Source organism: Lissotriton vulgaris, chromosome 5, assembly GCF_964263255.1.
Source record: "Lissotriton vulgaris chromosome 5, aLisVul1.2, whole genome shotgun sequence".
Taxonomy (NCBI): Eukaryota; Metazoa; Chordata; class Amphibia; order Caudata; family Salamandridae; genus Lissotriton; species Lissotriton vulgaris.
In genome coordinates this window covers 1,458,479,488-1,458,501,946 of record NC_141693.1, presented here as the reverse complement: position 1 = coordinate 1,458,501,946, position 22,459 = coordinate 1,458,479,488, and the positions used below count along the sequence as shown (strand labels likewise).

Sequence of the window (22,459 nt, the reverse complement as noted above, 5' to 3'; positions counted from 1 at the left end):
GCGCATCTAGTGTGGAATCATTGTCATCTGGTTCCACTAGCTCAGATTTAAACTTAATGGGACTGGAAACACTGAATCTCCAGCAGGAAATGGACTTTGTAGTAGAGGAGAGGCTCCAAACTTTGAGGTCTTGGCAACCCAACTCACAAGCAGGCAAAGGAGGAACAAACGTCGGAAAGCACGACGGCGCAGAGGGAAACAGCGCCGGTGCTCAGCAAGAACTAAAGAAAAAGAAAAAAACATGGGGAAAACGCCGTTAATGGATAACACTATTGTTAATCTCTCTAAAGTTACCCTCAACAAAGCAGAGGAACAATTACTTTCTTTAGGATTGAACTATTCTCCAATACAAAGTTTCAACTATACCATGACTAGAGTTGACCTCTTTTGCTTTATAAGAAAATTGAAATTAAAAAAACATTTCGCTTTGCAATCTGCCAAAGACCTCAATAATCTAAGTAATGAAGACGAGGAGACTCAATCTGATGGGCCACTGGCATTACGTGCGTCAGACACTCATACTTTTTTAGATGCCAATGATTTACTTAGTTCTTCAGAAACTTTGGAAACAAATTTTGAGGACGCTACACAGATTCGCTTAAGACAAATATCCATTCCTCGAAGAGGAGCAGGCTTAAGTCCTTTTCGAAGCAAATCCAAATTTGTACCTTTGATGCCAAAAGATGCGATCGACATCTTTCACGACTGCGTCACCAATGATATTAAAAGACTCTATACCCAAATGAACAATAAACATAGGAAGAAAGAAATACATATAAAACTTGCTTATGACAAGCTGATGAAAAAATTAGGTAACAACCCTGATATTGTGATCAAAAAATCGGATAAGGGGGGCAATCTGGTGATTTGGCCAAAACAGGACTACATCATTGAAGCCAAACGCCCACTTGAAGACCCCTCATGCTATGTTAAAGCTTCACAGAAAGAGTACGAGAAAGCTACATCTAAACTACATAAGTCATTAGGCCAATGGAAAAGAGAAGGCCTAATATCATCTGAAGAGCATAAATTTATGTATGTTAATTTTCCCAGCTTGCCTTCCCTTTACCTTATTCCTAAGGTACATAAGGCCGTGCAACCAACACCTGGCAGGCCTATTGTATCGGCCATAGGCAGTGTGGGTGAGAAAGTAGGAGAGTATATCGACTATTTCCTTCAGGACTTTGTAAAACAACTCTCCAGTTTCACCTGTGACACCAGTGACTTTATAACAAAGATTTCCACCATTAAGTGGGAGAGTGATATGTGGCTTATCTCGTTAGATGTTGAGTCGCTTTACACCAGCATAGATCACACACAGGGACTTTCTGCTGTACAACACTACCTATCCAATAGACCAATAATGTACTATGAACATAATAAGGTCATTTTAGGCCTTATGGAATGGTGCCTCCACAACAATTTTTTCTCTTTTGGTAAAGAGATTTACAGACAACTTAGGGGAGTGGCGATGGGTGCCTGCTTCTCTCCCAGCTATGCGTGCTTGCACGTTGGCTGGTGGGAGGAGCAGGTCCTCAATGAGCGCCACAAGGCATGGATGGAGGGCCACGTCAGTTGCTTTCTGAGGTACATTGATGATATTTTCATTGCTTGGAGAGGTAGTAAAGAGGAAGCCCTGTCTTTTATTCAGGACATTAATGACAATTCCCTTAACCTTAATTTCACAGCACATATTGACAAGAATCGAATTCAATTCCTTGGTGTTGAGGTGTATATCACTAACTGTACACTGAACACCACCCTACATAGGAAACAGACTGCAGGCAATGCTACATTGCATGCAACTACTATGCATCCAAAACATACTATTTCTGGAATCCCATATGGTGAAATTCTTAGGTTAAAAAGGATCTGCAGTTCCCCTTCTGACTTTAACACCTGTCTAGGGGAACTTACTACAAGATTAAAAGCAAGGGGTTATTCTGAGCGCATTTTAAATGCAGCAATAACTAAATCCATTTCCAGATCCAGAGAAAGTCTCTTTCCTACACCTATTTCCGAGACTGAACTCCCTAATAATATAGAACCCCAGTTGGATTGTCCGCGCCTTATCACGACCTACAGTAAGGAGGATAGAAAAATTAGGTCCATTATAAACAAAAATTGGCCTATTATATTGAGTGATCATATACTCAATACTAGATTACCAGCTTCCCCTACTGTGACTTTTAGACGCGCTAAAACTATGGGCAACTATTTGGATAAGGCTGCCCCAGAACTAAAAACTCAAACACCTTGGCTACGCCCTACCAGAGGATTCTATCAGTGCTCTAGTTGCCGAGCTTGTAAATTCGGAGTTACCACCACGCATTATTCTACCCCTTTTAGTACATTTGCCAAAGCAATTAATGGCAACTATTCTTGCAAGACAGATCATGCTGTTTATGTTCTGGCGTGCACCTGTGGGCTTAGGTATGTTGGCAGTACTAAGCTCCAGGTGCACGTCCGGATATTACAGCATTTGCGGGCTATTCTACATAGTGACCCGACTTACCCGGTCGCACGGCATTTCAAACGGGTACACAATAAAGATCTGAATTGCCTCAGTTACTTTGTCATTGGGGCAGTACCATTCCTAAAAAGAGGAGGTGACCGTGAATTACAGCTTCGAAAACTGGAATCTAGATTCATTCTTGAACTCGATAGTCGTTGGCCCAACGGGCTCAACAATATTGAAGAAATGCATCATTTTTTATAAACTCTTTTGGTGCAGCTACCTATCTCAGACATCTAAGTATATCCAGTTTTCTTACATGTGTGGTTAGTGCACTCCTAGTTAGGTTCCCTATTAGGAGTTACATTGCATGCCAGCATGCACATAAAGGTTATGATATATACCCAACAGTACTGTTTCTGTAAATAGTGATGTTCTAGTAGTTGCACATTTGTATTTCTGTAAGCTATGCACTTTAAATGTATGTTTTCGGATATGCACCTCCTTAGCTATGCCTGAACTGTATTATTCTAAGATTTAATGAAATAACTTTTATCGAGTTCTCTTTGATATTTTTGTATTGTACAGTAAATTTCAATATATAGATAGAAGGTGTATATAGCTGTGGATATAGTTATGTGTGTATATATATGTATATAGATATATGTGTATATATATGTGTATATATAGGAGATATGAAAATAGTTAGTAACTGTTTTTGCTTTCGGTATAGGTTTTGGAGTATATTTTGGTTTTTTGTGATATAAGAATGTGTATGCGTGTATATATATGAAATATGGTACTATTTATACATATTTTCATTTTTAACTTTTTTGATACAGTTTTTTACCATTTGTAACTTTTTTAGAGAGCTTTTGATAGAATAATACAGTCTACCTATAATTCAATACAATAAGAGGGTAGACCAACTTATTTAGTATCTCTGTTCTGATGGTAAAACGGCTTATCCCTGCACTTTTGCACTTTTTTGGAACTCTTTCACTTATGCACTTTTTTACACACTTATTGCACTTTAACTTTCGCTGCTATGAGATATATATATTTGCACATACTAGGATCATATTGGCCGGTAGAAATTAAATTTTGCAATATTAGGAAATGCTTATATAGAGTGACATTAGATCTGTTATTTATCGATCTTATTCATTTTTAAGCTGTGTTACTACCTGGATTTAAACAGTAATTGCATTTTCATGTTGCATTAACAGCAAATAAGATATGTTACCAGCTATAGTATTTCTTCACTATTCATTGTTAAACACGTGATTTTGGTGAACACCACTAGGGGGTGGTGTTAGCATCACTGCAAGTATATAAAAAAGCATTATTATTTTAAACATGTTGCAGCGTGAACAAGGGCTTTCTGTTCGAAACGCATTGCTGGTTCTGTTGTAGGATAATAAAAACACCTTTTGCTGACTCTGATGGTCTGGTCCTCATTTCTGCTGGCGTGGAGGCGGTGTCTGCGAGCGCAGAGCAAAGCTGAGGAGGAATCTTTTTTTCATATATATATATATATATATATATATATATATATATATATATATATATATATATATATATATATATATATATATATATATATATATGTATATATATATATATATATATATATTTGTTTTTTTTTGTTTTTATTGTTTCCAAAAATGTTAACCTTTTCAGTAGGTTCTGGACCAATTCACGGTTAATTACGGACCCAGTGTAAGCCCTCGAGTGGGCCTCAGATTGATTTTGCCTCTTCATACATTAATCCTCTGTTGTGTCATCGAGGGAAGCAGCATGGAAGCAGCAATGATCCATTTCCCGAGGTCTCCTTCATTTTGGAGTGGTGCAATCCTCCACAGGCCTGCGGGCGCCGTGATTAATTGTTTCCAAAAATTCTCCAGCTTTAAGGACGCACTCCACATCTGATAAGGTAACAGCCTTTTATTTTCTTAATGAAGACAGCAATTCCCCTTCGATAATTCTGTCCTTTTGTCAATGCATTTCGAAGCTGTTTGTTTCTTTCTCAATGCAAGCGCGAAGGTGCAGCTGAAGCCCCGGCTTCAGACCTCCGACACCTCACAGCCGCCGCCCTGTGCCAGCGCCCAGGCTGCGCACTGAGTGGCATCGAGCAGCGCCGCGTTCTAGGACCCAGCGAGGAATTGCCGAAGAGTGGAGCAGGGGTGGAGAAGAAGGGTTGTGAGTGATTGCAGAGTACAGCTCTCTGGCACACTAATGAAGTGAAGCCTCTTCCACTGAGCCCCTCGCCCTCCAGAGGAGCACAGCCCGACGACAGAAGCATTCTCGGAGCCCCGTGGAGCGCCAAGTAAGTTCCACTCTCAGAAATGCGTGCAAGTTTCGGGGAGGGAGTTATCGCCCGGTAGTTTAGGATGAAGTAGTTTCTGCTAGCAGTTAAGACAGCTCCGTGGGTCAATGCGCCTGCCCTTCAAATTTGCGTGCGAACTGCAGGCCATGGATTCTACATTGAGAATGTCGGTGCACCGTCTTGCTCTTTAATCATCACGAGGATGATTTAGAAAGTACCTCTGATGTAGGTACCACCAGCTGTCTTTTCACCCTTTATCACCAGGGCACCGTAGGTCTGCTGCAATCTACCATGTATGCTGATTGGCTCCAAGCATTAACATATTTAATAAGAAAGCCAGTAGTGAAAGTTGCCAGTATTGTCTTAAATTCAGTCATTCATTCAATCAAGTTTTCTTTTTTATTTCTAACGATTGATTACTATTTGTTCAGTCCTGTTTAAGGGCTAACTCCAGTAGTGTATTCCACTCTCTCAGCTGCAAGTATGAAATGTGAACTGGTGGTGAAAGAGTTAACTGTGGAGTCTAGAGTCTTCAGTTGTACTCAGGGATACTGCAATTATTTGGTGGGGGGGTATACATCAGTATTGATTACATTTTGTGGCGACAAAAGGCAAATTATGCAACTTTAGATGGCCCACTCTGTGCTAATATTATCCAATGTGAATTGACATTTTACCACAAAATGAGACAGAGAGGATCCAATACTAGTAAAATACTCAGGTTTTTTATTAAAGGAATACAGAAGGTGAGAGAGCGCCATGGAGCCGGTGATGACGGTGTGTGGAGGGCTCCAGGACACCCCCGTGGACCCCAGCCCCTCTCCCGGCCTCCACGTGAACCACCAGGAGCCCCTTGCACACTTGTACCCCAAAGAGCCCTGCACGGGGTACACCCCTAGCGCCTTGGAGCTGGATCTGAGGCGCGGCGGGGGTGATTACTTCATCCTGAGGGTAAGAGGAGTGTCGTTGGACTGATGACTCATGCTTCTCTTGTAGAGGGAGTCAGTCACTGAGGGAGTGCGTGAGTGATCCAGTGTGCTAGTGTGCAGGGGCGGATTGGCACTGCGGGCATCGGCCGAAGGGAAGGGCCGATGTTTCAGTACCCTCTGTGGGCCGTTTTTTTTCTCCCCTTTCCCAGTCCACAGAGAGTGGTCTCTGCTGTCTGCTCTCTGTCGACTGGGAAAGGGGAGAAAAAAAACGGCCCACAGAGTGCACAGAGACAGAGACAGAAATGAAAGCTCTTCACTGTGCGGCCATACAGCGATTATCACCTGTGGCCTCTGCTGCATCCCCTGCCCTGCAAAGCAATCGCGCTAAGGCCGGGCTGGCGAGGGGTGATTGTTTACAAGAATCGGCCTCCCTGGGGGCCAGGTGTTGCTCAGGCCTTTTGAGCCATTTTCACCTTGGCCCCCCTGGGGCCCATGCACGGGAAACAGTGTTAGTCTTAACACCTCGCCCACAGCCCCTCACATTCAGGGCACAGTGAGCGAGGAAGACTGGGTCTGGCTGTGGGGGCCAGGTGATGTTTTGAAAGCGCACAATCTTCACCTTAGGCGTCCCCCCCTGGCTACTGTGGATGATCCAGCAGCTGTGTTTTGTGCTGATTAATTTACAAATTGCAGGGGCCTCACTGCTGTTCATGTGCTCCTGAGCTGAAGGTCTGAGGAGGGCTGAATATGTTAGTAATAGCAGGGGCTTCGCTGCTTTTCAGGTGCTCTTGTGCTGGAGTGCTCGAATAATTTTGTGATGGAAAGGGCCTTGCTGGTTTTTCAGTTGCTCAGCATGTAGGCCATTGTCACCTTGGCCTTGTGTCCTGCGCAAGAACAGTATCCTTCCACTTTCATTCCTTGTCTGTGCATAGGCATAGGTGGCCTAACGCCAGAGTTGCAGCGATGGGGATTCAAGTTTGAGTCCCAGCGTCTGCTCAACAACCTGTGATTCTGGGCAGATCACTTCCTCGCCCAGGCCCTTAAATAAAAAATCAGATCATGTGTACTGTAATTGGTACTCATGAATAGAACTCAAATAGCCTTTGTCTTGGGCTGAATTTACACTATATAAAACTGCCAAATGGTACTTGCTGTATTATAAATCTGAACACAATGACAGAAGCAGCAAAATACCAGTCGGGCGGCACACTATGCTAAGCACAGATTTGTAGCTTAGGTGTTTTAAGCTACGCCCCTTATCACATTGAACACCCCCTTTGGAGAGACCCCTCAGTTTTTTCATCCCACTTAAAGCCCTGGAAACAACACCATGTCACAGGCACCTCAGGGCCTGGCACTGTGCATCATGCATGACTCATGACTTCCAAGGTTTCAGATTGACTATGTGCAGGGGCATCTTGAATCCCTCCCTTTGCTTTAGGAACTACTGCGAGGGGTGAGTTCCTGATGAGTCTCTTCTGTCTGCAACTCTGCGGACAAAGGCTCAGCTCACAATTATTGTGAAAAGGTGGGTGAGAGAGTAAGTGAAGGGATGGCTGGATGGATCAGTGAAAGGGTGAATGGATGAATGAAAGGGTGAATGGATGGATGATGAGAGAGAATGGGTGGATGGATGAGTGAAATGATTGATGGATTTATTAATTGATAAGTGAAAGAGTGAATGGATGAACAGATGTGTGAAAGGGTGGCCGTAAGGATGGATGAGTGAGTGAAAGGGAGGGTACATGGGCAAAAGATTGGATAGATGAGTGAATGAATGAAAGGATGGATGAGAGAAAAGATGGATGGATGTTTCAAAGGATGGATGAGTGATAGGGTCAATGGATGGATGCATGAGTGGATGAGTAGATGGTTGGGTGGATGTAAGGAAGGATGGATGGCTAAGTGAAAGGGTCGATGGAGAGAGAAAGGGAGGATGGATGACTGAAAGGGTGAATAGGTGGAAGGATGAGTGACTGGGTGGATGGATAAGAAAGTGAAAGGATGGCTGGATGGGTGAGAGGGAAAATGGCTATATGGATGAGTGAAGGGATGGATTGGGTGAAAGGGTGGATGGAGAGAAAGTGAGGATGGATGTGTGGATGACTGAAAGGGTGAATGTGTGGAAGGATGAGTGACTGGGTGGATGGATGAGTAAGTGAAAGGGTGGCTGGATGGGCGAAAGGGTAAATGGATGGATGATTGGATGGATGGGAGGAAGAGTGGATGAATGGGTGGATAATGGATGGATGAGTAAAAGGGTGCATGGAGGGATGGATGAGTGAAATGATGGATGGAAGAATACATGATGGATAGGTTTGCAAATGGTTGAACATGTTTGGATCTGGATTAGCGGCATCTTATGTTTGACACTTTACATATCACAATGACTATCCAAGCAGATCTTCCCGACCATTTCTCTCACCAAACATGCTTGCTCAGAACCATGAATTGTAAACAAAATATCAGACTGGACAACCCAGTGCTGTAACCATATATATAGATTATTATCATATGAAATATCACAAAAAGACCTGCACAGTTGATCAAAGCTGCGTGCATACTGAAAAACCGTGAAGTACACGATTGGTTCAACCTGATATAAACTTAATTTTGACTAGTGCTTTAATGATTGTCTATTTACTCACTTACATAATATTGTGCAACCTCCTCTGATGGGTCTGTAAAACCTACCTTTTGTCCAGAAGTTTTGTTCTGAATTTTGACCCTTTGTCCTGAATTTTTACGCTTCCCATCCTGAATTTGCACCCATGCCAGTTGGTCACCCTAGTCCTGACACTCCCATACAGAACTACAGAGTGTTCACCCTGCCTTTTCTATTTGGATACTCTTCTAACCAGATGCACCACACTGCCAAGCTCTAACTCAAGAGGGGCCATCTAATCCCCTTGGCATCACCCTCTCCACACGGCTGGCCAAAATAGGCTGAGTAAAGCAGTACTCAAAGCTACATCTAGTGTGCCTCAATCGTCGTTCCACCGAATCCAGAAAATACTGCACTCGACTTAGTGCAGTAGGTCTTCCTGAAAGGTTTACTTGACCCAGAAATGCAATGTGTTGCTAGCCGATCCCTTCCTCTGAAGCAAGAAGGAACAGGTAGGAACCATTTTGTTTACCATTTCTTTGCACAATTTACTGATTCATTAGTGTGCCAGTTAACAATGTAACTTTATTTTAAAGGCCTCATCCAAAATGCGCACAAGGGGCATATTTCTCTATATGCCAAAAATATTAATTAGCACGTTTTGGTTAGTTTTTGTTTGTAGTGTGTAGGTCTGACTGCACTCTAATGTGGCAACATGTTTGTGTGTTGATTTCAGGACATGTCTAAGACTTTGTGTAATGTGCTTTCTCAAAAGAGAGCTGTTTAGCCTCAATCTAAGCTAAGCCTTGTTCGAGGCCTAAGCAAAATTTGCAAACTTGTCACTTCTTTCTCTGTGCAGAAGAATTCACTTTTCTAGCATGTTCAGGTTAAAATTCCTTGTAGGAGAGTAGGGTCTGCTATCCTATGGTCACCCCAAATTTTTGCTTTTTGCTTCACTGGTTTCTGACTTAATGTGGCTGTGGGCCTGCTAATCAGACCCACAGCCTGCTGTTCTCTCTCTAAATTAATGCCAATGCACTTTAGGTGCATTACGAATTGGAACTGGTTCACCTTATGAGCCCCTGTACTAGTGCACCCTAGGTGCCCAGGGCATAGGTGTATCCGAGGCCTACCAGGGGCTGCAGCACGTATTGTGCCACCCCTGGCCTGGCCTCCATATTTGACACAACTGGCTGATCACTCAGCTGGGGTAAGTCGGTGTAACCACCTCTTACTTAGGTACAGTATGTCTGTGCCTAACCCTAAACTGGACACATATGTTCCTATCAGCCACTCCTATGGAAGGCCTCATCAATCCTGGAGGCAGAGTGCTTGGAAATATGTGAGATGGTGCTCTGGCATGAGCTGAGCCTGTCTGCAGCTGTCGGGAACAACTCCCTAAGCCGTTCCGGGATATTGCCATACCATATACTCTTAAGTGCATTATAATCCTCGCGGTTAAATGCTATCTTTGGTTTGGCTTTATCAAAACATGTCGAGTAAGGTGTCATACGAATTGGAATACTATCCCCTCGCCAATTCTGGCGACGGGGATAGCATTCCACCCTTCTAGAGGGACACGACATGTGCGTAGCCTTAACCCCGGTTAAAGTTAAACAGAGCCTCAGCTTCACAAAATGGACGCTGCCACCACAGACACAAGTCTGGCCTCCTGCTGCTGACCGAAACTCGGCAGATGGTGGCCTGGACAAAGGGTTTCCTGCCTTGGGAGGTGCGAGCACCACCCCAGACAGGATTTTGTGTATTAGGTAGGACAGGGCTGAAAAGAATCAGACATGCCCGGGGCACACAAGGTGTCCCCGTGCATAGGCCAGTCCAAACCGGTTCTGGGGCCTTCCAGCCCCAGTCCTGGCGCGGAGCTGGACAAAGGAAAGGGGGTGTAACCGCCCCCCTTCCTGGTTCCACCCAGAGGAGGGACCTAGTAGGTGATCCACCCCCAGTATGGGAATAAGAGGGGGAGCAGTGCCATTGCACAGCAGATCATCCCGAAATCAACTTAAAACTAAGAAGAAGACTGGACTTCGACATTCTGCTGCACAGAAGACTGAAGAAGAATCTCCCTTGTGGCCAAGGAGTGACCACCCTGTGAACACAGGTACCAACCAGCAACTCGACGTCTGCTTTGCCGCCGCCTCCCGCCGGAGACCGAGCCCAGAGCCCGACAAGAACCAGACTCCCAGACCTCTCAAAGCCCGATCCACAGTCCCTGCGAAGAAGGGACCCGTGGAGGCACCGAGTGACGTGGGACCGGACCTCTTGGAAGACACTCGTAAAGCTGACTGCGCAGCTTCTGAGGCATCCTCGACGTTGTGCTTTGGGGATTGAGAACCCCCACCACCGAGCAGCCCTTGCACCGAAGATCAGCCCCCCAGCATCTCCACGATCTGCGTGGGGCCCTTTTGCACTGTGCCACTCGACGCGCCATCCCGGCCACTAGCCACGTGGTCAGCGGCCATCTTGGCGACGAACCCGAAGATTTAAACAGCAGGTCTGGTTGCTCCAGACCTACCCAAGCTCCTGTGAAAAGGAGCCCTCGCTCTGACCTTGCTGGTCCGAGTGAACAGCATCTTTCAACTTCTGCGTGGCTTGCATTTGCCAAGGCCTGTTTGCTCCGATCAGGTCGCCGACACCGCCAACAGCGAGAAGCCTACGTGGGACAGCTCGTGACCGACTCCTGGACGTCCTCGACCCCGGGTATCCACGTGGCTGCAGAAAGAAGCTACCCGACAACGCCTGTTTGCACCCGACATCGCCTGGTTCCACTCTGGTTCCAGGGCAGTCACTGGCTAGTGACTTTGAACACTGTCCCCTCTGCTTTCAGGTCCTCAACTCTTCTGATCCACCCTTGGATCCACCGGAACTCTTCTCATCGAGCCGCCTGCAGCATCTTCAGCTCCAAGCACCATCGACCAGCGTGACGAAACCCGACACATCTTCGACCCTGTGCACCCGCTTCCTGTGGGTGAGGTAACTCAGCTCCGCCGGTGCTCCTGCACTGGTACACATCCCAAGGGCCTGTGTTTTAAGTTTCAGCTCCGTAGGTCACTCGGAAGGTTCCTAACTTTCTAACTTTGTGCTTTTTACGCACCATAGACTTTGTATTGAGAAGTGCGTGCACTTTGAACACTGCACCCGAGTCCCGTGGGCCTTTCCCGACTTAGTTAACTCCAGTCTCGAATAGCTCCAGCGATTCCCAAGGCCCTAGGCCTCTTCACTTTCCTTTAGGTATCTCTTATACCACTTATTTAGTATATGGTTTAGGTGGCCCCTAGGGCTCATCCATATTGTGCAACTTTTGTGTATTTTAAACTGTCTTGTGATTTAACGCTTGTGCTTCTGTGCTCATAAAGAGTCCAGGGGATTTTAATAGTTAATAAATCAATATATATTTTCAATATATATCTGTGTGGTGTCCCTTTCATTTGGTATTCAAGGGGGTTGTGTATGGTATAACAGCTGGCTTCACATGCCTTTCAGAGTTTAGCCTAAGACTGCTTTGTCCACGTTACCACTAGGATAACTGGTCTACAAGGTTGAATTACAACCATCATCATAAGGGTTGCTTGGCATGGTACAAAGTGATCACTAGAATTAGTGAGCATTATATACCAGGCCAACTTCTCACATTGGTGAGCAGCGGATTGGGATCTGAGCTTGCTGTTGTTTTACCATTACAATCTTTGAGATTATCATTTGAAAGATCATACAGGTACCTGCTAGGTACATATAAAACAAGACTAGTATACATAAGTTCTACTGAACTTAGTTGTTGTAGAGCAAAGGGAGTAGCACACCCTAGCTACAACTACTAGATAGGTTTAGTAGGTAAACACCAGTGTAGGTAGATTGCAACACATCCACCCACACTAGAGCAATGTCTGGAACAGAGGGGTCCAGTGGACTTACTCCTGTTGAGAGTGACCCTCCAAGGGCACCATCCCAGTTTGCTATTTTTCCCTTTAAGGAATTAAGACAGCTTTGTGTCTTAAGGGGTCTGAAGACAGGGCCTTCCCCTACTGCAGACCACCTAAGAGAGCTCTTGGATCAGTCTGAAGCTCTAAAGACCTCTAAAGCAAACCCCACAGGGAACGCTGAAGGAGGCCATCCTTCAGAGGATGACACTGTAGACCCCCCTGCCCCTATCATCCTAGTAGATGAGGAAGCCTCCACCACTGGAGCTCCTCAAGTAGATGTAGAGGAAGAGGAAGAAGAAGAGGAGGAGGAGGTGGAAAGCAGTGAGTCAGATGATGACAGAGATAGTCAGGTGCTGGTCAGTAGACTGAACCAGGCTAACTTAAGTCAACTTGGGAATGAATCAGGTAACAACCCATTCAGACCCCCAGGTGGACTTAACCAGGGCCATAGGAGGAGAAGGCATCACTCAGGTGAATCCAATACCTCCCATGTCTCTAGAGGCTCTCATGGTCACTCCAGAAAGGAGATGACTAGCCCTCAGAGAAGGGAACATGAGGCCAAGATGAGAGAGGCTGAGCTTAGGATCCAGAGGCAAGAATTAGAGGTTGCCCTGGCTAAGGAGAAACTTGCTAGAGCAAGACAGCCTAGAGAGAGTGGGGTAATAGAACCCACTGGTGGCAGCAATATCCACAAGGATAAAGACAGGTCTTTTGATAATAGAAACCTGAGTAAGATTGTGCCCCCCTACAAAGCTGGGGATGATATCCATAAATGGATTACTGCAATGGAGAGAGCCTGCAGAGTACAGCAGATCCCTCAGGAGCAGTGGGCAGCAATCTTGTGGCTCTCCTTTGAAGGTAGAGGCCGAGACAGACTCCTCACAGTTAGTGATGGGGATTCTAGAAACTACCTGGTCCTGAAGAGTGCTCTGATTGATGGGTTAGGCTTAACCACTGAACAGTACAGGTTAATGTTCAGAGATACCCAGAAGACACAGACTCAGGACTGGTCTGAATTTGTTGAATGTGCCACTAAGGCTCTGGAGGGATGGTTGCTGGGAAGCAAGGTTACAGACTATGAAGGATTGTACAATTTGCTGATGAGAGAACAAATTTTAAATAATTGTCAGAACCAGCAGTTGCATCAACATTTGGTTGACTCAGATTTGACCTCTCCCCAAGAATTGGGAAAGAGGGCAGATAAGTGGGTAAGAACCAGAGTTAAGCAAAAGAACCAGAACCAGAACCAGGGTGGTGACCAGAAGAAAACAGACCAGAAGGGTGGGGAGCAGAAAGCTAAAGACCAGAAGTCTTCAACAGGGCCCCAAACTGAGACAGAGGGTGGGTCCCAAACTTCCAAGAAGAAGAAGAAAGAAGGTCAGAAGAAACCCTGGTGTAAAACTTGTAAGAACACCTCTCACTGGACAAGTGAGTGTAAAAAGGGTGGAGCCCCCAGCACTGCAGCCCCTAAGGCACCTGCACCCACTAGTACAGTTAGCAGTGTTGGTCCTCAAGCCAAGGGTTTAGTGGGAATCACTTTGGGAACTGAAGGAGATTCTGACCTAGTCAGAACCCTTACACAGGCTGTTCTGGTTTGTGAAGGGGACATAGATTTGACCCCTGACATAAGTCCCAGTAACCTGGGCAAATACAGACAGACACCTTTGATTAACAACAAAGTGGCTCAAGCTTACAGGGACACATGTGCCAGTGTCACTATGGTGACACCTAACTTTGTGGACCCTGGACAATACATGCCAGGCGATGATTACCTGGTGACCAATGCCAGCAATGTCACTACTACACATAGTGTGGCACTTGTTAACTTTTCCTGGGGAGGGGTAACTGGCCTAAAGAAAGTTGTGGTTAGTGCTGATCTCCCAGTAGAATGTTTGTTGGGCAATGACCTGGAGAACTCTCTATGGTCAGAAGTTGAGTACAGGACTCATGCAGAGATGTTAGGGATATCATCACATGTCCTTGCTGTGACCAGGTCACAGGCCAAAAAGTGCCTCTCTGAACCTCAGGTCTTGGATCCTGGAACAATGGACCAAGTACCTCCCAAGAAGAAGAACAGGAGGGTTAAGGCTGCGCCTTCCCAACTGCCTACAAGTGAGGATCAGGCTTCACAGGAAACTGATCTTGAGATCCCTGAAGGAACTGTCCCTGAAGAGCTTGAACCTGATCAGGTTGAGTTTCTGGGGACAGGGGGACCTTCTAGGGCAGACTTGGGGCAGGCTCAGTTAACCTGTCCTTCTCTTGAACCCCTCAGACAGCAGGCTGCTGCTGAGGCTGCTGGGAATGCTCAAGGTGCCCATAAAGTATATTGGGACGATGGACTCCTTTATTCAGAGGCTAGAGACCCCAAGCCTGGTGCTACCAGGAGGTTGGTTATACCTCTGCAATTTAGGGGCTTCCTACTCACCTTGGCCCATGATATTCCTTTAGCAGGACACCTAGGCCAGAACAAGACTTGGGACAGGCTTGTCCCTCACTTTCACTGGCCTCACATGTCTGAAGACACCAAGGAGTTTTGTCGCTCCTGTGAAACCTGCCAAGCCAGTGGTAAAGCAGGTGGAACAACAAAGGCCCCCCTGATACCACTACCTGTGGTGGGGGTTCCCTTTGAGAGAGTGGGGATTGATATTGTTGGTCCAATGGATCCCCCTACAGCATCTGGGCACAGATTCATACTGGTGGTAGTGGATCATGCCACCAGGTACCCAGAGGCAATTCCCCTTAGGACCACAACAGCTCCTGTTGTGGCCAGGGCCTTACTTGGAGTTTTCTCCAGAGTGGGGTTTCCTAAGGAGGTAATATCAGATAGAGGTACCAACTTCATGTCTGGATATTTGACAGCTATGTGGAAGGAATGTGGTGTAAACTACAAGTTCACCACTCCTTATCACCCACAATGCAATGGGCTTGTTGAAAGGTTTAACAAGACCCTAAAGGGCATGATTAAAGGATTACCTGAAAAGCTCAGGCGAAGATGGGACATCCTTCTGCCCTGCCTTTTGTTCGCTTACAGAGAGGTCCCTCAAAAGGGGGTTGGCTTCAGCCCCTTTGAATTGTTGTTTGGGCACCCTGTAAGAGGACCCCTGTGTCTTGTGAAGGAAGGATGGGAGTTACCTCTCAAAAAGCCTAAACAGGACATAGTGGACTATGTACTTGGTCTCCGCTCCAGGATGGCAGAGTACATGGAAAAGGCATCCAAAAACCTTGAGGCTAGCCAAGAATTACAGAAAGCTTGGCATGACCAAAAGGCTGTCCTTGTTGAGTTTCAGCCTGGACAGAAGGTATGGGTGTTGGAGCCAGTGGCCCCAGCAGCACTCCAAGACAAATGGTCTGGACCCCATACAATTCTGGAAAAGAAGGGAGAGGTTACCTACTTGGTGGACCTAGGAACTCCCAGGAGCCCCCACAGGGTGCTCCATGTGAACAGATTGAAGGCATATGTCAGCAGGGCAGACATGGGCTTGCTCATGGCTACAGATGAGGGACAGGAGGAAGAGAGTGACCCTCTCCCAGACCTGCTCACTCAGAACCCTGAGGATGGTTCAGTTGATGGTGTGGCCTTAGGTGGCAGCCTCACTGAACATCAGCAACATGACTGCAGACAAGTTCTACAGGCATACGGGCATATGTTCTCATTGACACCCAGTCAGACTAACTGGTGTACACATGTGGTGGACACTGGTGACAGTCTTCCTGTAAAGAGCAAAATTTACAGGCAACCTGACCACGTCAGGGACTGTATAAAGACTGAGGTGCAAAAGATGCTGGAATTAGGTGTCATTGAGCCTTCAGAGAGCCCCTGGGCTAGCCCAGTGGTTCTGGTCCCCAAACCTCACACCAAAGATGGCAAGAGAGAGATGAGGTTCTGTGTGGATTACAGAGGACTCAATGCTGTCACCAGGACAGATGCACACCCTATTCCAAGGGCAGATGAGCTCATTGACAAGTTGGCTTCTGCCAAATATTTGAGCACATTTGACTTGACAGCTGGCTACTGGCAAATCAGGTTAGCTGAGGAGTCTAAAGCCAAGACAGCATTTTCTACCCCTAGTGGGCATTATCAGTTTGTGGTGATGCCCTTTGGTTTGAAAAATGCACCTGCCACCTTCCAAAGGTTGGTGAACCAAGTCCTCACTGGGTTGGATGACTTTTGTGCAGCTTATCTGGACGATATTGCTGTCTTTAGCTCCACCTGGGAGGATCACCTGATCCACCTGAAGGAAGTGCTTGAGGCTCTGCAGAAGGCAGGCCTCACTATCAAGGCAACCAAGTGCCAGATAGGGCAGAGCAAGGTTGTATACCTGGGCCACCTTGTAGGTGGAGGCCAAGTTCAACCACTGGAGAGTAAGATCCAGACCATCAAGGACTGGTCCCCTCCAACTACCCAGACTCAGGTCAGAGCTTTCTTGGGCCTGACTGGGTACTACAGGAAGTTTGTTAAGAACTATGGGTCCATTGTGACTCCTCTTAATGATCTGACATCCAAGAAGATGCCCAAAAAGGTTCAGTGGACAGAAATCTGTCAAAAGGCATTTGATGACCTGAAGAAGGCCATGTGCTCTGCACCTATCCTGAAGAGTCCTGACTACTCAAGAGAGTTCATTGTCCAAACAGATGCTTCTGAGTTGGGAGTGGGAGCAGTGCTTTCACAGCTTAATGTAGATGGCCAGGACCAGCCCATTGCTTTCATTAGCAGAAGGCTGACCCCCAGAGAGAAACGTTGGTCAGCTATAGAGAGGGAGGCCTTTGCTGTGGTGTGGGCCCTGAAGAAGCTGAGACCATACTTATTTGGCACTCACTTCAAGATTCAGACCGACCATAAGCCCCTCCTATGGCTTAATCAGATGAAGGGTGAAAACCCCAAACTACTCAGGTGGTCCATTTCCCTACAGGGGATGGACTTTACAGTGGAGCACCGCCCAGGGACTGACCATGGCAACGCAGATGGTCTCTCCAGGTACTTCCACTTAGAACATGAAGACACAACTGGTCAAGGTTAGTCTAATGTCCCTGCGTTTGGGGGGGGGTTATGTAGGAGAGTAGGGTCTGCTATCCTATGGTCACCCCAAATTTTTGCTTTTTGCTTCACTGGTTTCTGACTTAATGTGGCTGTGGGCCTGCTAATCAGACCCACAGCCTGCTGTTCTCTCTCTAAATTAATGCCAATGCACTTTAGGTGCATTACGAATTGGAACTGGTTCACCTTATGAGCCCCTGTACTAGTGCACCCTAGGTGCCCAGGGCATAGGTGTATCCGAGGCCTACCAGGGGCTGCAGCACGTATTGTGCCACCCCTGGCCTGGCCTCCATATTTGACACAACTGGCTGATCACTCAGCTGGGGTAAGTCGGTGTAACCACCTCTTACTTAGGTACAGTATGTCTGTGCCTAACCCTAAACTGGACACATATGTTCCTATCAGCCACTCCTATGGAAGGCCTCATCAATCCTGGAGGCAGAGTGCTTGGAAATATGTGAGATGGTGCTCTGGCATGAGCTGAGCCTGTCTGCAGCTGTCGGGAACAACTCCCTAAGCCGTTCCGGGATATTGCCATACCATATACTCTTAAGTGCATTATAATCCTCGCGGTTAAATGCTATCTTTGGTTTGGCTTTATCAAAACATGTCGAGTAAGGTGTCATACGAATTGGAATACTATCCCCTCGCCAATTCTGGCGACGGGGATAGCATTCCACCCTTCTAGAGGGACACGACATGTGCGTAGCCTTAACCCCGGTTAAAGTTAAACAGAGCCTCAGCTTCACAAAATGGACGCTGCCACCACAGACACAAGTCTGGCCTCCTGCTGCTGACCGAAACTCGGCAGATGGTGGCCTGGACAAAGGGTTTCCTGCCTTGGGAGGTGCGAGCACCACCCCAGACAGGATTTTGTGTATTAGGTAGGACAGGGCTGAAAAGAATCAGACATGCCCGGGGCACACAAGGTGTCCCCGTGCATAGGCCAGTCCAAACCGGTTCTGGGGCCTTCCAGCCCCAGTCCTGGCGCGGAGCTGGACAAAGGAAAGGGGGTGTAACCGCCCCCCTTCCTGGTTCCACCCAGAGGAGGGACCTAGTAGGTGATCCACCCCCAGTATGGGAATAAGAGGGGGAGCAGTGCCATTGCACAGCAGATCATCCCGAAATCAACTTAAAACTAAGAAGAAGACTGGACTTCGACATTCTGCTGCACAGAAGACTGAAGAAGAATCTCCCTTGTGGCCAAGGAGTGACCACCCTGTGAACACAGGTACCAACCAGCAACTCGACGTCTGCTTTGCCGCCGCCTCCCGCCGGAGACCGAGCCCAGAGCCCGACAAGAACCAGACTCCCAGACCTCTCAAAGCCCGATCCACAGTCCCTGCGAAGAAGGGACCCGTGGAGGCACCGAGTGACGTGGGACCGGACCTCTTGGAAGACACTCGTAAAGCTGACTGCGCAGCTTCTGAGGCATCCTCGACGTTGTGCTTTGGGGATTGAGAACCCCCACCACCGAGCAGCCCTTGCACCGAAGATCAGCCCCCCAGCATCTCCACGATCTGCGTGGGGCCCTTTTGCACTGTGCCACTCGACGCGCCATCCCGGCCACTAGCCACGTGGTCAGCGGCCATCTTGGCGACGAACCCGAAGATTTAAACAGCAGGTCTGGTTGCTCCAGACCTACCCAAGCTCCTGTGAAAAGGAGCCCTCGCTCTGACCTTGCTGGTCCGAGTGAACAGCATCTTTCAACTTCTGCGTGGCTTGCATTTGCCAAGGCCTGTTTGCTCCGATCAGGTCGCCGACACCGCCAACAGCGAGAAGCCTACGTGGGACAGCTCGTGACCGACTCCTGGACGTCCTCGACCCCGGGTATCCACGTGGCTGCAGAAAGAAGCTACCCGACAACGCCTGTTTGCACCCGACATCGCCTGGTTCCACTCTGGTTCCAGGGCAGTCACTGGCTAGTGACTTTGAACACTGTCCCCTCTGCTTTCAGGTCCTCAACTCTTCTGATCCACCCTTGGATCCACCGGAACTCTTCTCATCGAGCCGCCTGCAGCATCTTCAGCTCCAAGCACCATCGACCAGCGTGACGAAACCCGACACATCTTCGACCCTGTGCACCCGCTTCCTGTGGGTGAGGTAACTCAGCTCCGCCGGTGCTCCTGCACTGGTACACATCCCAAGGGCCTGTGTTTTAAGTTTCAGCTCCGTAGGTCACTCGGAAGGTTCCTAACTTTCTAACTTTGTGCTTTTTACGCACCATAGACTTTGTATTGAGAAGTGCGTGCACTTTGAACACTGCACCCGAGTCCCGTGGGCCTTTCCCGACTTAGTTAACTCCAGTCTCGAATAGCTCCAGCGATTCCCAAGGCCCTAGGCCTCTTCACTTTCCTTTAGGTATCTCTTATACCACTTATTTAGTATATGGTTTAGGTGGCCCCTAGGGCTCATCCATATTGTGCAACTTTTGTGTATTTTAAACTGTCTTGTGATTTAACGCTTGTGCTTCTGTGCTCATAAAGAGTCCAGGGGATTTTAATAGTTAATAAATCAATATATATTTTCAATATATATCTGTGTGGTGTCCCTTTCATTTGGTATTCAAGGGGGTTGTGTATGGTATAACAGCTGGCTTCACATGCCTTTCAGAGTTTAGCCTAAGACTGCTTTGTCCACGTTACCACTAGGATAACTGGTCTACAAGGTTGAATTACAACCATCATCATAAGGGTTGCTTGGCATGGTACAAAGTGATCACTAGAATTAGTGAGCATTATATACCAGGCCAACTTCTCACATTCCTTTTTGCAGATTTTCTATCATTTTCATGGTTAATTGAGTTATCCTCAGTCTCCTCATGTCCCAGACTTGAAGGCAGCAACAGATATGAATAAAACTGTGTTTTTTGTATATAGACATCACCTGCTGGATGTGAATTACATTTATGACTAGATTGCACAGATACATTTTTTCGGCATTCTTTACACCCCAGACTGCCTTTTCCGCATTTGTGAATTCTTACTTTTGTTATTACATGTTCTGTTCCCAGAGATTCCAGTCTTACCCTTTCACCTTGACTTTGTACTAGATTTCTGATTTATGTGATGATTAGAGTCTAGGACATAGCTGGTTGGGAAAGAGTATCTAACGACATTGTGCAGGGCGTTAAGTCTGCAAGTAATAATAATTTATCAGAACTGCAGTGCTCCTAAATGTATGCCACGCCCCTTGAACGTGGGCCACATTTTTCGTCAGTGCCCGGGCCAAATTGTGATCCCAATCCGACCCTGCCAGTGTGTGAGGGAGTATATCATGTGAGCGAGTGCGTGAGGGTGGCCGAATTACTGAAACAAGGACACGCACAAGAGATCCAGTGAAGAACTGGGGCAGGGAACCAGCACAGGAGTGAGTGCATGAGTGAACCAGCTAAAGAGTGGCACTTGTGAAAGTGCAAGGAAATATGAGTGACGCAGCGAGGCATGCGTGACTAAACCAACGTGGCGTGCGTGACTGAGGCATGGGATTCGTGAGTGAAGCTGTAATGGAGTGGGTAAGTCACTAACGCTGAATGGCATTAATTGAGCGAGCGACGTAAACCTCAAAGTGGTTGGTGTCCTCCGTGGAAATTATGAAAAGGAAAACACCCCAATGTGCTTTTTATTTGGTTTAAATCCTTCCTGCAATCTTTCCTCCCGCCTTTCCTTCAACTGATCCACAGGGGCAGCCTTAGGCATGTGCAAGCTGTGCCCCTGCACAGGGACACCAAACCCCAGGGGCCACCATGCCAATATATATCCTTAATATAATATTCATCTGAGGATGGATACATATTTCCGTGGCGGCCCCTGGCAGGGATTTGGCGGCCTCTGGCTCTGTTCCAATTCCAAACACCCTGACCCCCACCCCTTCACTGGCCTCTGCACTCCGCCCCGCCAGGACCCCCTCTTCCAGGGCCCCCTACCTACGCTTCCTGCCCAGGGCCACCATGAACCTAGAGCCACCCCTGTTGTCCGTTCATGATTCTGTCTTTCATTCCATCCTGTGGAGATTTTCTTTAATGTTTTTCTTTCCATACTTCCTTCCAACATTATTAACTTGTTTTATGTCAAAGGGTGATGGGGTAGCACAGCGTCTACAAAAAGTTGTTTGTACATTTATTAATGAAATATTAGCGCCTGATTCACAAAAGGTTTTGAGCGCCCAAGTTTGATTTGGAAGGGTCAAAGGATTCAGAATTCCAAACGCCAATTCACAGAATCACAATTAGTGAAATTTGCGAAGCACAAACTACAATAGCTACTAACCCTATATATTTCAAGCTATTACAAACAATCTTTCAGTAGGGAAGAGGGGAAGGTATTACCCAATATTTCATGGGGATGCTATGGAAGATTTTTTTTCACAGGGAAAAGATATTTTCCAGACAGAGAAGAAACAAGTTATATATATAAATAAATGAATGTTTTTGCAAGGTTTAATTTTGTGTTTTTTTTCCACCCTGTGGAAAATCTGCACGAGTAAATGTTGCCCAGTAAGCGCACTCCTAAGAATCTAGAGGTATCTTGGGTTGCCAGGAGATTTTAGGGGATTTTTGTGATTCCCCAGAGAGTTGGAAATCTGTCCAAGGACGAATTCCAGGAGAATAAACCCACTTCATTAACTGTGTGGGAAGGTCCATGCTTTTACAAATGCTGTAAAGGGGTATATTTCCCCATTAATGACTATTGTGGTGAATTTGCAAGAAAGAGAAGGTGGTGGTTCTAGTTTCAAGGGAATAATAAATTACTAAATAAATCTAAAATGCTGTATGGTGGTAAGGTACATAAGAAAGGCAGAGAAAATAAAAATAGGAATACAAAATAGGAATCCAAAAGATCGGAAAAATGTATATGTTCCTGTGGTCTGCAATGTGGGTCTGAACCATCCCCTCACTAAATCTCTCTCTTGTCTTCTCCTATTTTCCTCACTTGTCTATGGCTCTTTCGCTTTCCTTTCTCTGAATTTCCTCAGTCTGGAGTGCTGGAGCAGGCAATCAAAGATGTGACAGGCATCCTATTGCCGGCTGTCGATGGAGAAGTGCACCGAGTAGGTGCTTTTCACCTTCTCACCTCTACTAGAGATCCCTGTGAGGATAACCAGTGTAAATAAATATACAGTGCCCAGGACAACCAACGCCCATGAACTTAGGGATTCAACCCTTCTTTCCC

At 46.7% G+C, this 22,459-nt stretch overlaps 1 long non-coding RNA gene across 1 annotated transcript in view; it reads left to right on the top strand.

Annotated features, from left to right (window-relative positions):
• The first annotated feature begins 4,678 nt into the window (after nucleotides 1-4,678).
• Nucleotides 4,679-22,459, top strand: part of LOC147712746 (uncharacterized) — a 76,211-nt gene continuing 58,430 nt past the window's right edge. Inside the window, exon 1 of the long non-coding RNA XR_015295769.1 lies at nucleotides 4,679-4,784. This is a non-coding gene — a long non-coding RNA (uncharacterized LOC147712746). The remainder of the gene's footprint in view (nucleotides 4,785-22,459) is intronic.